Source organism: Delphinus delphis, chromosome 11, assembly GCF_949987515.2.
Source record: "Delphinus delphis chromosome 11, mDelDel1.2, whole genome shotgun sequence".
Classification (NCBI taxonomy): domain Eukaryota; kingdom Metazoa; phylum Chordata; class Mammalia; order Artiodactyla; family Delphinidae; genus Delphinus; species Delphinus delphis.
Window position 1 is genome coordinate 82,237,217 of NC_082693.1, and position 13,551 is coordinate 82,250,767.

The 13,551-nt window shown below is 37.6% G+C and overlaps 1 protein-coding gene across 4 annotated transcripts in view; it reads left to right on the forward strand.

Annotated features, from left to right (window-relative positions):
• The first annotated feature begins 33 nt into the window (after positions 1–33).
• SPIC (Spi-C transcription factor) overlaps positions 34–13,551 on the forward strand; it is a 50,254-nt gene continuing 36,736 nt past the window's right edge. For all 4 annotated transcript variants that reach the window (XR_009521243.2, XM_060025463.2, XM_060025462.2 and 1 more), the window contains exon 1: positions 34–390. The gene's annotated coding sequence lies outside the window, so the exon portion shown is untranslated. The remainder of the gene's footprint in view (positions 391–13,551) is intronic.

Genomic DNA, 13,551 nt, shown 5'->3' on the forward strand with positions numbered 1-13,551 from the left:
GCTTCCGAAATAGGGAAGTTGGAATTTTCATTTTAAATTCTGACACCAAGAAGTGGTGAATCCGCCAACCGGGAATGCGCGTCGGGCCTCGATGCGGCAGCCTGACTGGAAGCGGGCGCAGCTTGTGGCGTCGCAGAAATGACTTGTCCTGAAGCGCCCTGCGGGTGTTGACCCGATTTTCCACTGGCTCCTTCCTCCGACTAGGAAAGAGGGCTACCTTATAATAAGAGGAAGAGCCCCGCGCCACCAATGCGGAGCCGCCTAAACTGAGGCCGCCAGAGAGATTTTTGGCGTCGCAGTGGCCTGCAGGGTCAGCGTTAGCGTCCCTCCCTCCTTCTACCTGTACCATCTCCGATGCTAGCTAAAGGCAGTCATTACTCTATAGAAAAGGTATGTATTTTGAAGGCAACATCGTTTTTCAAAATGCGGTCATTCCTGTTACCATTGATCTGGTTTTACAGTTCCTGCTTACCAAAAAGAAACGTTTGAGGAAACAAGGATAGTAGCGTGCTAGAATTAAAGGTAAACATTTAGTTGATAAGTCTGTGGAATTTTATTCTTCAGACAAACATTTGGAATTGACCTCACCTCTTTAAAGTCTTTGCTCAAATGTTATTAATATTTAAAATTGCAACCTACTCTACCTCCCCCTTATCCTGATTTTTTAGTAGAAGGTACCACTAAACATAATTTACTTATTATGCTTATTTATTGTCTACTGCCTCTCACTAGAATGTAACATCTATGAATGCAAGTATTTTTGTTTATTTTGTTCACTGTTTTGTTCTTGTACTTGGGCACTAAACAAATATTTGAGAGAATGTGTTGAATTATACGTTTTTAAGGCCAATAACATAAACATTAGTTAACTTAAACATATATTATGCAATATTATTAAACTTGTTTACTAAACTAGGCATATCTGAACCACCTGTCCTATTTGATAGGCGAGACCAAGCTCTCTTCTTCAAGAAAGTTGTTATATTTGAAGAGGAACCACCAGATGGTGGTATTGCTTCAGGCTAATTCTCAGCAGAATGAGATCAGTTGGTCTAATTGATTAAAAGTGGAGTAGACAATCCTTTTCAAATCTTACGGTCCAGTAATAATTTATTAAATTTTAAAACGTGAATGTTTAAATGCAGTCCAAGCAAGTAAAACAATTTCAAAATTCTTCTGACTATAAAGCCACAATACGATCAAATAAGTTTAAAATTTTAAAGCTGGAAGGAACCTCAATTCCAAACATCTCAATTGCACATGAAGAAGTAGAAACAAGCTAAGTGATAGAGCCAGGACAGCAACTCTGATCATTTGACTTCCAGGCCTGAAGTAACTGCATTATGATGCCTTCTGTAACTGAGCCGTGATCTATACATTTGGTAAATGGATTTGCAAACACATGACCATACTGTAGTTTCCTAAGTTAGAAACTTAAACATTTCTGTGTGTTACATTACCTAGTGGAAGTTACTTTCTTTTGCTCAGATTTTATTCCATGAAGCAGAAACCTATGAAATATAATAAGTATAAATATATAAGTATAATAAATATAAGCTTCAGAAGGACGTAATGCTGTGTATTTATAATTGTCTTTTAAACTAAGGAATGTTTTGAAATCATAACTAGGTGTGTGATTTTTTTTTATACATCTTTATTGGAGTATAATTGCTTTACAATGTTGTTTTAGTTTCTGCTGTACAACAAAGTGAATTAGCCATATGCATACATATATCCCCATAGCCCCTCCCTCTGGTATGTCCCTCCCACCCTCCCTATCCCACCCCTCCAGGTGGTCACAGAGCACAGAGCTCATCTCCATGTGCTATGCAGCTGCTTCCCACTAGCTATCTATTTTACATTTGGTAGTGTATATATGTCAATGCTACTCTCTCACTACGAGGTGTGTGATTTTCACAAATTATGTATTGTATTTCAAATGTTTCCTTTCAATAACATGTACTTTGTCAAAGAATTTCTCTTTAGACTAAGGGGTCTTCTTTTAATTGAGAAATAATTCACATACAATAATATCATTTTTAAGTGTCCAATTCAGTGGTTTTTAGTATATCCGCAAGGTTTGCAACAGTCACCACTGTCTAATTCCAGAATGTTTTCATCACCCCAAACAGAAACTCTATACCCATTAAGCAATAACTCCCTATTGCTCCCCTCCTAGCTGCTGATAACCTTTCTGTAGCTACAAATTTGCCTATTTTAGATATTTCATATAAGTGAAATCATACACTATTTGTCCTTTTGCGTCTGGCTTATTTCACTTACCATAATGTTTTCAAGGTTAATCCATGTTGTGGCATGTATGAAATACTTCATTCCTTTTTACTGCTAAGTAATATTCTGTTGTATGGGTATAGCGTGTTTTGTTTATCCATTCATCAGTTGATGGATATTTGAGTTCTCATTTTTTGGCTCTTTGAATAATGATGCTACAAACATTTGTGTACATGTTTTTGTGGAAATACACGTCTTCAGTTCTCTTAGTTATATGCCTAGGAGTGGAATCGCTGGGTCAGATGGTATCTCCACAACTAGAGAAAGCCCGCATGCAGCAACGGAGACTCAATGCAGCCAAAATTAAAATAAATAAATTTATTTAAAAAAAATTGTCTTGGCTATCCTGGATCCCTTGCATTTCCATATTGAATTTTAGGATCAGCTTGTTTGTTTATGCAAAGAAAGGCAGTTGGAATTTTGATAAGGATTGTACTGACTTCATAGATTAATTTGAGGAGTATTGCCATTGTAATAGTGAGTCTTCCCCATTCATGAATGTGGGATGTTTTTCCATGTACTACGGTCATCTTTACTTGTTTTCAACAACATTTTATAGTTTTCAGTGTACAGGTCTTGTACCTTTGGTTAAACTAATTCCTGAATATTTTGAGTTTTTTGAGACTAAGGGTTCTTAACCCTTAGTCGGCACTTCCATCGTATTCTCATTTGAGGTACAATTTCAAAATTTCATAATATTCTTTTGAGAGAATAGTTAACAATGAGCACCCATGTACCTAACACCCATCTGTAATAATCATCAGTTTATGGCCATACTTCATAGCCACTCTTGTTCCAAAATCATCCCTACCATTTGCACCCACTCACTAAATTCTTTGTAATCAGGTGTCCACACTTGTACCAGTCAGCTGTGGCTAGGGGAACAGTGTCCACTGGAGGATCATATTTGCTTTCATATGCACCATATGCATGAATAAGGGTGCAGGAAGGGGGAAGTTATAGTAGCTGGACACACTAGGTATTCACAGTTATTTTCTAATACCAGTATTTGTCCCCTTGGAGTGGATGTGGCTGGCATTAAGTACAGTATTAATGGCTCTTCCTAAACTATGTCTTGCTGTGATTGTCTTCTGCCCTGGAGAGCTGAGGAAGCAGGACCTCATTCACTAGGGAGGACATAACACACGCCACAGTAGCCCAATGCCTGTGGTCTCAGATCTTTCATAAACCACCCTCTTGACCAACCCAGCCCCTTCCTCCCACCTTCCTCTTTTTCCTGAGGGCAAGACTGCCTTGTCTCTCTATCGAAGTTATTATACCAGAAGTGAGAGTTTCTCTCTCATTGCTTTATTTCCTCTCAAATCTCATTATAGAAAGGTGGGGGCATTTCTTATTTTGAAATTCTTGCCAGCTGGAGAAACCTGGGATAAGGAACCATTTTATTTTCTAACCCAGGAAGCCTGGGCTCTCTGTATCTCCTCCAAATTATTCTTACAAACTGAACAGTTCTCTAGTGTCTTTCTTTCTTCCCATTGCTTATACTCAGCTCTAGGAAGCCAAATGACATGCTCAATATTCTGCCTGGAAATATCTTAGCCAGCTAGGCAAGTTCATTCACTGTGTTATCTATATTTCAAGTCACTACAGGGAGCATTTTTATCCACTGTTGCACAGCTGTTTACCCTAAAAGATTTTTGCCAGTCCTTCAGCTCTCACTAACAGCCTCTTCATTTTCCCAGCCTCCACCCACAGTATGGTTCCAAAGTCAATGCCATGTATTTTAAATTTCTATGTACCCCATCTCTAGTACCAATTTCTATATGTCAGTTGTTTATTGCCGTGTAACAAACTGCTTCAAAATGTAGGGACTTAAACCAGCAGTAATATTTATCACAATCATATGGATTGGACAGGCAGTTCTTCTGATCTGGCTGGAGGTGATTCACACAGCTATATTCAGCTGGTACTTTGGCTGACTTGGTTGGCCTCTCTCTCCATGTGGTCTTTCATCCTCACAAAAGCTAGACTGATCTTGACATGGCTATGGCAGTGCCATACTCCTAGGTATAGACGTAACAGACATGCATGCACATGTGTACCAAGAGACATGTATAAAAATATTTACATAGCATTATTCATAAAAATAAAAAACTGTAAACAGCCCAAATATCTGTCCATAGTAGAATGGATTCATAAATTGCAATGTATTTACATGATGGACATCTATATAACAAGGCAAATGAAAGAACTACAGTTGTATACTGGAGAAATATAAACACATAATTGAACAGAAGCAGCAGACACCAAAGAAAGCATACTATGTATGATTCCATGCATATAAGTTCAAAACCAGGCAAAACTGAACTATAATGTAAATTTTTGGAAAGGAGAAAGTGGGTAGGTGGAAGCATGAGGAAAGTTTCCGGAATGTTCTGATATTCTGTTTTTTGACCTGACTTCTTTGCTTCTTTGATAATTCATTGAATAGTACATTTATATTTTGTGTGTTTTTCTATGTGTTATATTTTTTAAAACATTTGAAGAAACCACATTAGGATGACATTTCCACCTATCTAACTGGTAAATTTTTTAAGAAGTGGCACGTGGGAAAATTGTCGCTCTCATCCACTGTGCAATCTTTTGGATGACCATTAGGCAGCATCTACATACAAAATTTTAAATGCACATATACCCCTGACAAAAATTTCGCTTACGGGAATTGACATAGATATGCTTGCACATTTACACAGCCACATTTGTATTATGCTATGCATATGCGTGAAATTCTGAACGTTTGTACAAGAAACCCTTAGGAATGGTTACTCTGCAGAGTAGACTGCAGATCTGAAGTGCAGGGAGACACTTTTTCTTGTATACCCTTTGTGCTGTTTGAATTTTATACCATGGATTACTCTTTTAATAAAAGTAAACTAGTTGGCTTTTTTTGCTTATTTGTTTCTACTTACCCAAGGTCATCTGGTTAAAAGGGACAGAGCCTGGATTTGAGCCCTAGTCTAACACCAAAGCCCACACCATCAACCATAACTCTGAATTTTCCTTGTGGAGTCTCTGTTTTCTCTCCTAGAAAGTGAATGTATTTGTCTAGATTGCAAGGGTCTCTTTGGAGACCGACATGGAAGCCCTGTTACATAATCTGAGCCAACACCGCAGATATGTAGGAGAGATCTACCACTGAGAAATGGCATTAGTGCCCAGGTATCACCCCTGGACACTCCATCCACCAAGTCTACCACAGCAGGATTCATCCACTCCCTACCAGATGAGAGGTAATGCCACACGTGGATGTGCCAGATAGAGGAGCTTACAGAAGCTGGTAGTTTGAATAGTCAATAAATCTTGCCAGGAGCTGGGGGAGAGCAAGAGCATAATAGGTAAATATAGCACAAAATCTACATGTTAAAATTAAATTACACAATTAACTTTTGAGGAATTTAAACCACTCAGCTATGCATTGACTATAATGACCATTTATACAGTTTTCAAATCTTGTATGATACAAGATAGCTGTGGCTTTTGAAGTTAACCAATACATTTATTTATTTATTTATGTCTGCGTTGGGTCTTCGTTGTTGTGCACGGGCTTTCTCTAGCTGCGGCAAGCGGGGGCTACTCTTTGTTGTGATGTGTGGGCTTCTCGTTGCGGTAGCTTCTGTTGTTGCGGAGCACAGGCCCTAGGCGTGCAGGCTTCAGTAGTTGTGGCTCGCGGGCTCTAGAGCTCAGGCTCGGTAGTTGTAGCGCACGGGCTTAGTTGCTCCGCGGCATGTGGGACCTTCCTGGACCAGGGCTCGAATGCGTGTCCCCTGCATTGGCAGGTGGATTCTTAACCACTGTGCCACCAGAGAGGTCCCAGCCAATATATTTAAAAAATGAACACACAGACAAAATGTACTAGAGTAGGACTTTGAAAATGGAATTAAAAAAAAAAAACTTTGTTATTGTCATTTTTTGCTGTTACTGTTGCACTAACAGGAAAAGGAAATAAAGTCATATTAGTGAACATAATAGTCATGATTGAGATCACTAAAATTGCTTGTGTTGTTCGCAGCTAAGAAAGCAAAGGTTTGGAGCTTTATTTAAAAATAAACAAAATGTAATTAACCATCAACGGACAACTTCAAGCTGCACAATCAATTCTATTTACTTTCCGGTGATTCAAATGGGTTGTTAGGAGGAAAAAGCATCTGATCAATCATTGCCTCAGCTCTGCTTTTCTCTTAAGCTACAGTCCTGAACCTCCTCCTCCTTACTAGAGGGTTCTCTATGAACATGCATTCAAGATCCACATATCTAAAATTGAACATATCTCTCCCCCAACTAAAAAGTAAAACAAACAGAACTCCCCAAATATGGTTCACTCTCTCAACTTGCCTATTTCTCTGCTCAGTGATCCAAATTCTACTTTACCTTACCACTTATGGGTTAATGCAGACTTGCTTCTTTCTCTGGCCTTCTGTTGAATTCACAATGACCAACCCCTATTTATTCTTCCTTTACTTCCTACTCTTAGATGGTAGCCACTTAACTGATCCATCTCTGCTTCTCCCCAACCCCAGATACCCTTGAACACCACCATTTTGCATGTACTAAATATTCAATAAATGTTAACAGAATAAATCATGTTTATTTCTCAATTATAACGCTTTAAAACTCATTTGCACAAAGATATTTATAATTGTTGGTTACTTACTTTTCCATAAGGCTGTGAGCTCCTTAAGGGCAGGGCTTAAGGAGGGCTTATTTTGCTCTGTATCCCCAGTGCTACCACAATGGAGTTCAATAAATGTTTATTGAATTCATGAGTGGATGAGGCCTGAGCCACTTAACTCAGCAGTCAAATACTTCCACAATCATATCTACCTAACTACCTCTCTCCAGATTAGGCAAACATTGTGGAATTGGGGGGGAAACTGACTGTTTCCAGGAATGTCTAGATTTTGGTTCTAGAGTGAAGTTTGCATTTTCATCAGGGAAGACATCCAATCTTCAAAGCACCCAAAGACCTTGAATATGTGGAATTAGTTTCTGGTTCTGCATATCTACAAGTTCCCAGGGGATGCTAATGCTACTTGTCCACAGACCCCTTCAGTAATTAGAGTTCTATGCTCTGTGCCCTATTTCTTCAATATTATCTTCAGGACATGCCTTCTGCCTGACTAATACTGTAACGTTTTATATATGGCTTCTCCTCCCTGGGATGTTTTCTCCATTTATTTCCCCCTATTCGAATCCAACCCATCTTTTCAGGCTCTTTCTCCCGCGCAAAGCCTTCCCTAGCTATTCTAGTGCTCCTACTCCAGAATTTTTTTTTTTTTTATGCTATTAAAGTATCCACTGTTGGTGCTTAGAGTTTGACCCATCTACAATTATTGGTTATCATTGTGTATATGCAAGTACCCAGTTATGTTATGCAAGTACCCAGAACTTTGGCATTATAGAGAATAAAAGGTTGGTCCTATAGCATATGAACTGGTATTATAGTGCGATTTCAATAGCCTGGTTAAACAACACGCCTTATACCAAATACCATGTTGCATATCAAATATTGAAGTGACCTCCCTGCCTGGTGAAAAACAAAGAATCTTTATTATTGATATAGAGAAGTTGTTTTAAAGTTAAAATAAGGAAGTTCTTTGAATATTGCCTAACTCACTATTGTGGGAAAAAAGTTAGAAGCATTCCAGAACATACCACCCTATTTTGCATTTCTATTGAACAGTTTTTTATTTTTTTACCAACTTGCAATATTTGCTTTATAAAATAAACTCTAACTCAAATATCAATTTATCATTTTAACAAGAGAAAAGAGCTGTATTGTATATTATCAAATTCCTGACCAGATAGACGTTTTGGTTGTAAATTATTAAACTACAAAATCTCTTGGTAAACTATGAAACACCAGCTCCACAAATGGAAAGCACCTTAATCGTTATTACACATAAGGTATAACATCTCTGCAAAATGCTGGAAAGTATGTGCTAAATGAGTACACCTGTTAACAGTACCGTATCAATTGAATGGGAGACATAAAGCAAAATGAATCTTATTCTTAGTAAATTTTAGTAATTTAAATCTGTTTCTTTCATTTACACTCCGAAGGATTTTCATTCTTAATTTTGTTTACTTCTGTTCACAAAATGAATAACAAAGTGAAATTCTCAGAATACAGACATTAATACTGAATTTTAATTATCTTTTATTTTATTTAGCTCTCTAGCTTCTGATAAAATATTTATGGAGGAGGTTATTTTTAGTTCAGGCTTTGCAAAGCTCTCTTGTCACCTCGCAGCCTGAGTTCATCAGAATGGAGCAACACAGGATATAGACTCAGTAGAGACCAGAAGGGCTAAGCAGGCGTGGCATTTTTGTAGAATTGTTAGATCTGGAAAAAACTTGGTGATCATCCGGGCCAGTCTCCCTGTTTTGCAAGTAGGGGCAATATGGCCCTGAGGTCACCCAGCTCATTAGTTATAGAATCAGGCTTAAATTATTCTCTTTCTCTTCAGTCCATGGTTCTTTCCACCTTGTTAAGTGACACATGGGGAAACTGAGAACAGTAAGAGCATCCAGAAAGACAAGTAGATAACATAGGTAACACAGTCTCTTCTAAACTGACTGGGAAACTCTGCCGTTTTATCCACACCCCATTCAACACTCAAAGGTCTGCCATCACTGAGAGACCTAAACTTCAACCAGTGATTGGAAATTACTAGATTGTTAATTACACAAATGGAACGTCTCTAAATGTGTTTTATTATCCATATTTGTCACTGGCTGTCCACATTTTTCAAAAAGGGAAACAAATATTGGCTTCCCACGAATCCTCACTGTTGTGTGCCCTTTATTTTCACCATAATGCATTTTCTAATATTTATCAAGTGCTTACCGTGGGTCAGCCAGTATGGTAATCGCTTCAACTGCACTACTTAATTCATTCTTCATAAATAACCCTAAAAAGTAGATACTATTATTCTCCCACATTTTAAAGGCAATGAAATTGAAGCTTAGATAGGTTAAGTTACCCAAGACATATAGCTAGTAAGTGGCAGAGCTAAGATCGGATCCCAAGCTGTTTGACATCAGAACCAGACCTCTTAAGCACTATTGCTGTGTTCTGCTTCTGGGAAAGAAAGCAGCCTACCCAAAATAAGGAACTTCCTTATTAATATATATATATATTTCATATATGTATGAAAATATTTTTCATATATATGAAAACTGAAAATATTTACATAGTTTCTAAATGGTATGTCCTTCTTTTCCTTTTATTTGGGATAGATAGTAATAGTCAATATGAGAAAGTTCAGACTAACTTAGTCAATTTAAATTTTATTTTTTGCAATGCATAGTTTTTAAAAAGTTACATATATGTGATATGTAATAACATATATATGTAGATATGTCCAAAAAAAGAAATTCAAATAATGCAAAAAGAGTAAATAATGAAGTCTCTCTTGCCCCAGATTTCCACACCATCACCTTCTCAGAATTAATCACTATAAATGGTCTTGTGTATCCTTCCAATGTCTTCCGTGCATATACCTGTATAATTCCTTTATTATCAATGGAAGCATAATATTTACATTGTTCTGTATCTTTTTACAATTAGCAATAATATATCTATATATTGATATAGATATAGATATCTATATATTGATATTGATATATTGATATAGATATCTATATATTGATATTGATATATTGATATTGATATAGAATATTGATATTCTATATCAATACACATAGATTTACCTCATTCTTTTTAACGTTGGCAAAATGTTCTGCTGGGGAGGCATGGGGGAAGAAAGTGAAATGAAAAGGTGGAAATTTATTAACACTAATAAAGAGCGTTTCTTAGGTTCTGTCTTCTAGATGTGACTAGAAGATCCTTAGCCCCCCTACAAAGCCCACAGATATGTCATCTCAGCCTCCAAGTAATGGGGACAGATACAGGTGGACATTTTGGTGCCATCACACAGGGAGGCTCACACTGTGCTAGTTTTGGCAGGAAGAGGTGCAGGAGGACGTTTAGTGTTGTCACTAACCTTAAACCAGGCACCCTATGCTCTACTCATCTCCAGCCCTAGCACACCTTTCAGATCTTTCATCCACACAGTACCTTGCTTAATCTGTTGATTCTTTCTGTAGATCAAAGAAGTAGAAATGACGAACAAGTGATTAACATGACCAGATCTCTTCTCTAGCTCCCCCTTCAGTAACCTCATAAACAAACTGTGTGAACAAGATAGCATCTGAAGAAAAATCACAGGCTGACGAGCCCGCACACAAGCCTGCACACAGTGGGGGATGGCGACGACTCTGACCCCCTATCTCAAAGCTTAACTGAGATTACTTCCCTTTTTCCCTTTAACAACTTTCATGGCTGAGCAGAATCTTTGGAAATGGTTTTTGGGGAACACTGAGTCCACCATCTCTCCAGATTGCCAGCATTCTGCTTAAAAGCAACTTTCATTTCTACCTACATTTGTCTCTCTCTCTCTGTATTGATTTTTGAGCAGCGAGCAGCCGGACCTGATTCGGTAACACTATCACTGCACTACAGAGAACAACAGGACATTCCTTCCCCTACGATGTCCTACTAAAACTTTTGTGTCAAAACAGCTTGTCCAGTTCTTGGTTTTGACACGATGCACAAGTTCTTCAAATCTGAGTGATAGACAACACACAACACTCGAAATTGGCTCTCTCCTCCAGTAACTAATTCCCTTGGAATAAGAGCCTTTTTAGGAAGCTCCAGAGTCTTTCATGCAAACTGGTAGACCCTCTGCAGCTAAAGTCCAAATATTCCCAGTTGGGTCTCAATCCATTTAATAACACTCTATTCATTGGCTCAAGATGGGTCATCCCACCCCCTCCGTACCTCCCATCCTGTAAGCACACACGACGAGGCACTGCTATAGAGTCCCCTTAACCTCATGTGAACCCTATTGGTATGCATGGAAAAAAGGGGGTTTTATTAATGGACATCAAAATTGATGTTATTGTTCTCCTTTACAGCTGAGGAAAGTGAGGTTAAGTACCACAGATGGAAAGAAGCGGGTCTGGGGTGTTCAAACAGGGGACTGATATTAATTGATATTAAAGTCTTCCGTCCCTCCAACTCAAAATATACTTCTCAAATGAAAACGAATTCACTTTGCTTTGCCAAGTACTAAAATGTGTCTTAAGGCTGTTACCTGGCCAATTACTATTATTGAAAATAATACACTAAATAGTTTCCATTATTACATTATTTTTTAATTTATTTTTTTCTTTTAGTGACGTATACTTGGTGTACAATATTATATAAATTACAGGTGTACAATATAGTGATTCACAATTTTTAAAGGTTATACTCCATTTATAGTTATAAAATATTGGCTATATTTCCCGTGTTGTATAATATATCCTTGTAGCTTATTTTATACCTAATAGTTTGTATCCCTTAAGCCCCTAGCCCTATGTTGCCCCTCCCCTCTTCCCTCTCCCCACTGGAAACCACTACTTTGTTCTCTATATCTGCGAGTCTGCTTCTTTTTTGTTATATTCACTAGTTTATTGTATTTTTTAGATTCCACATATAAGTGATATAAGTGACAAAGTATTTGTCTTTCTCTGTCTGACTTACTTCACTTAGCATAATGCCCTCCAATCCATCCATGTTGCTGCAAGTGACAAAATTCCATCTTTTTTATGGCTGAGTAGTATTCCATTGTATTTATGTATACCAGAGCTTTTTTATCCATTTATCTGTTGATGGATACTTAGGTTTTATTTATTTTTATAAATGTTCTAATATGTATTATAAGTGATGATCTCTATTTGATATTGACTGAGGCAGCATAATATATTTCTTCAACAAATCTTTCTGCCAGATACTTCGATGGACTCTGGTGATAAAGTAGTGAAGCAAAGTTTATTTGAAATGAATACTGGATTGAGTTTGGGTTGGGGTCCTCAATCACCTCTCCCACCAGGGCGACTTTCATGTGTTTTATATATTGACATTCCTCATGAGAGTCTTAACATAGAAACTAGTTCCACTGATTAAAAAAGAAAAAGCTGTGAAAATCACTGGGTCCCCAAAGTCCCCTCAGAATCCTAGATATGTGTATTATCATGGAGAAATGTGGGGGTTTTTTTCTTTTTTCCTTGAAGAGTTACTTACAAGCTATATGTGGACATAATGTTTGAGACAACTCAACAATAATATGAAGTAAAGTAAATTACTTTGCTTGAATGAATGAAAACAACATATTTACTTTTAACAAAATATAGCATTTTCCCTGAAGGATACAGAACACTAAGATTCCTTGCCTTCTCAAAAAAAAAAAAAAAAACCCACATATTTTATTGTATCTGATATCTTAAATTTGCCTTGTCCTATCAGCATTTTTAAAGAACCGTCTAAATGCATTTTAATTGACTTCTCTCCTTTCAAAATGTCTGACAATCTTTTCAGCAATAAAGGAAGGAAATACCAAACTGGCAAGATGTGGGATGTGAAAATGGTTCTATGGGCATGAGAAAACTGCTCCTATTATGTTAGCAAGTTTCGAGTCCTTTACAAAAAGAAGAACTGGCCTTTTAATACCAGCTTTGCTTAGTCATGTAATTTTTCTTAAAGTTATTTTGCAGTTATGTATTGGCTTTTTCGCTGGCATCAACGTGGGAATCAAAGTCACATGAATTGAAGCTTGTGCTAATTTTTTTGTCGTTTGCCTCTTTGACACCTATCTAGGGTATACAAGTGTTATGAAACTCATAGCAAAGACCTCCAGTCATTACAGGGGGGGAAAAATCATACCCCTTATTTTTCTGACTTAAAAGTACTTTGTTTCTTTCTTTAGATTATATAAGACTACTATTTCACATTATTATGGTGCTTGGTACAAGGTAGTGAACTTCCTTGGTAATAAACATGCCAGGTACTCATTGTTGGCCCTTGGCAACATTGTGAGGTAGAGTTGTTATCCCTGGATCCTTCACTGTGGGTGGTCTCTTCAGCCTGGCAGCCAGGGCCTTCCTAGAGCACAAGACCTCTGCACACAGACTCATATCTGTGTTTTCTGGCCAAGTCCCTCAAGCTCCAGATCTTTCTGAGTTCTTTCCCTTCCTTATCCCTCAGTGACTTCCAGCTACCATAAGACATTCACACTGAAGCATCAGAAAAAAAGAACAGTGTTGTTCCCAAGTAAAAACTTTCATTGTTGTTCCAGGATTTTCTGAAGTTACATATAATATGGGAATTCAGGTAGCTAGAGGGGGAAATATTTCCCC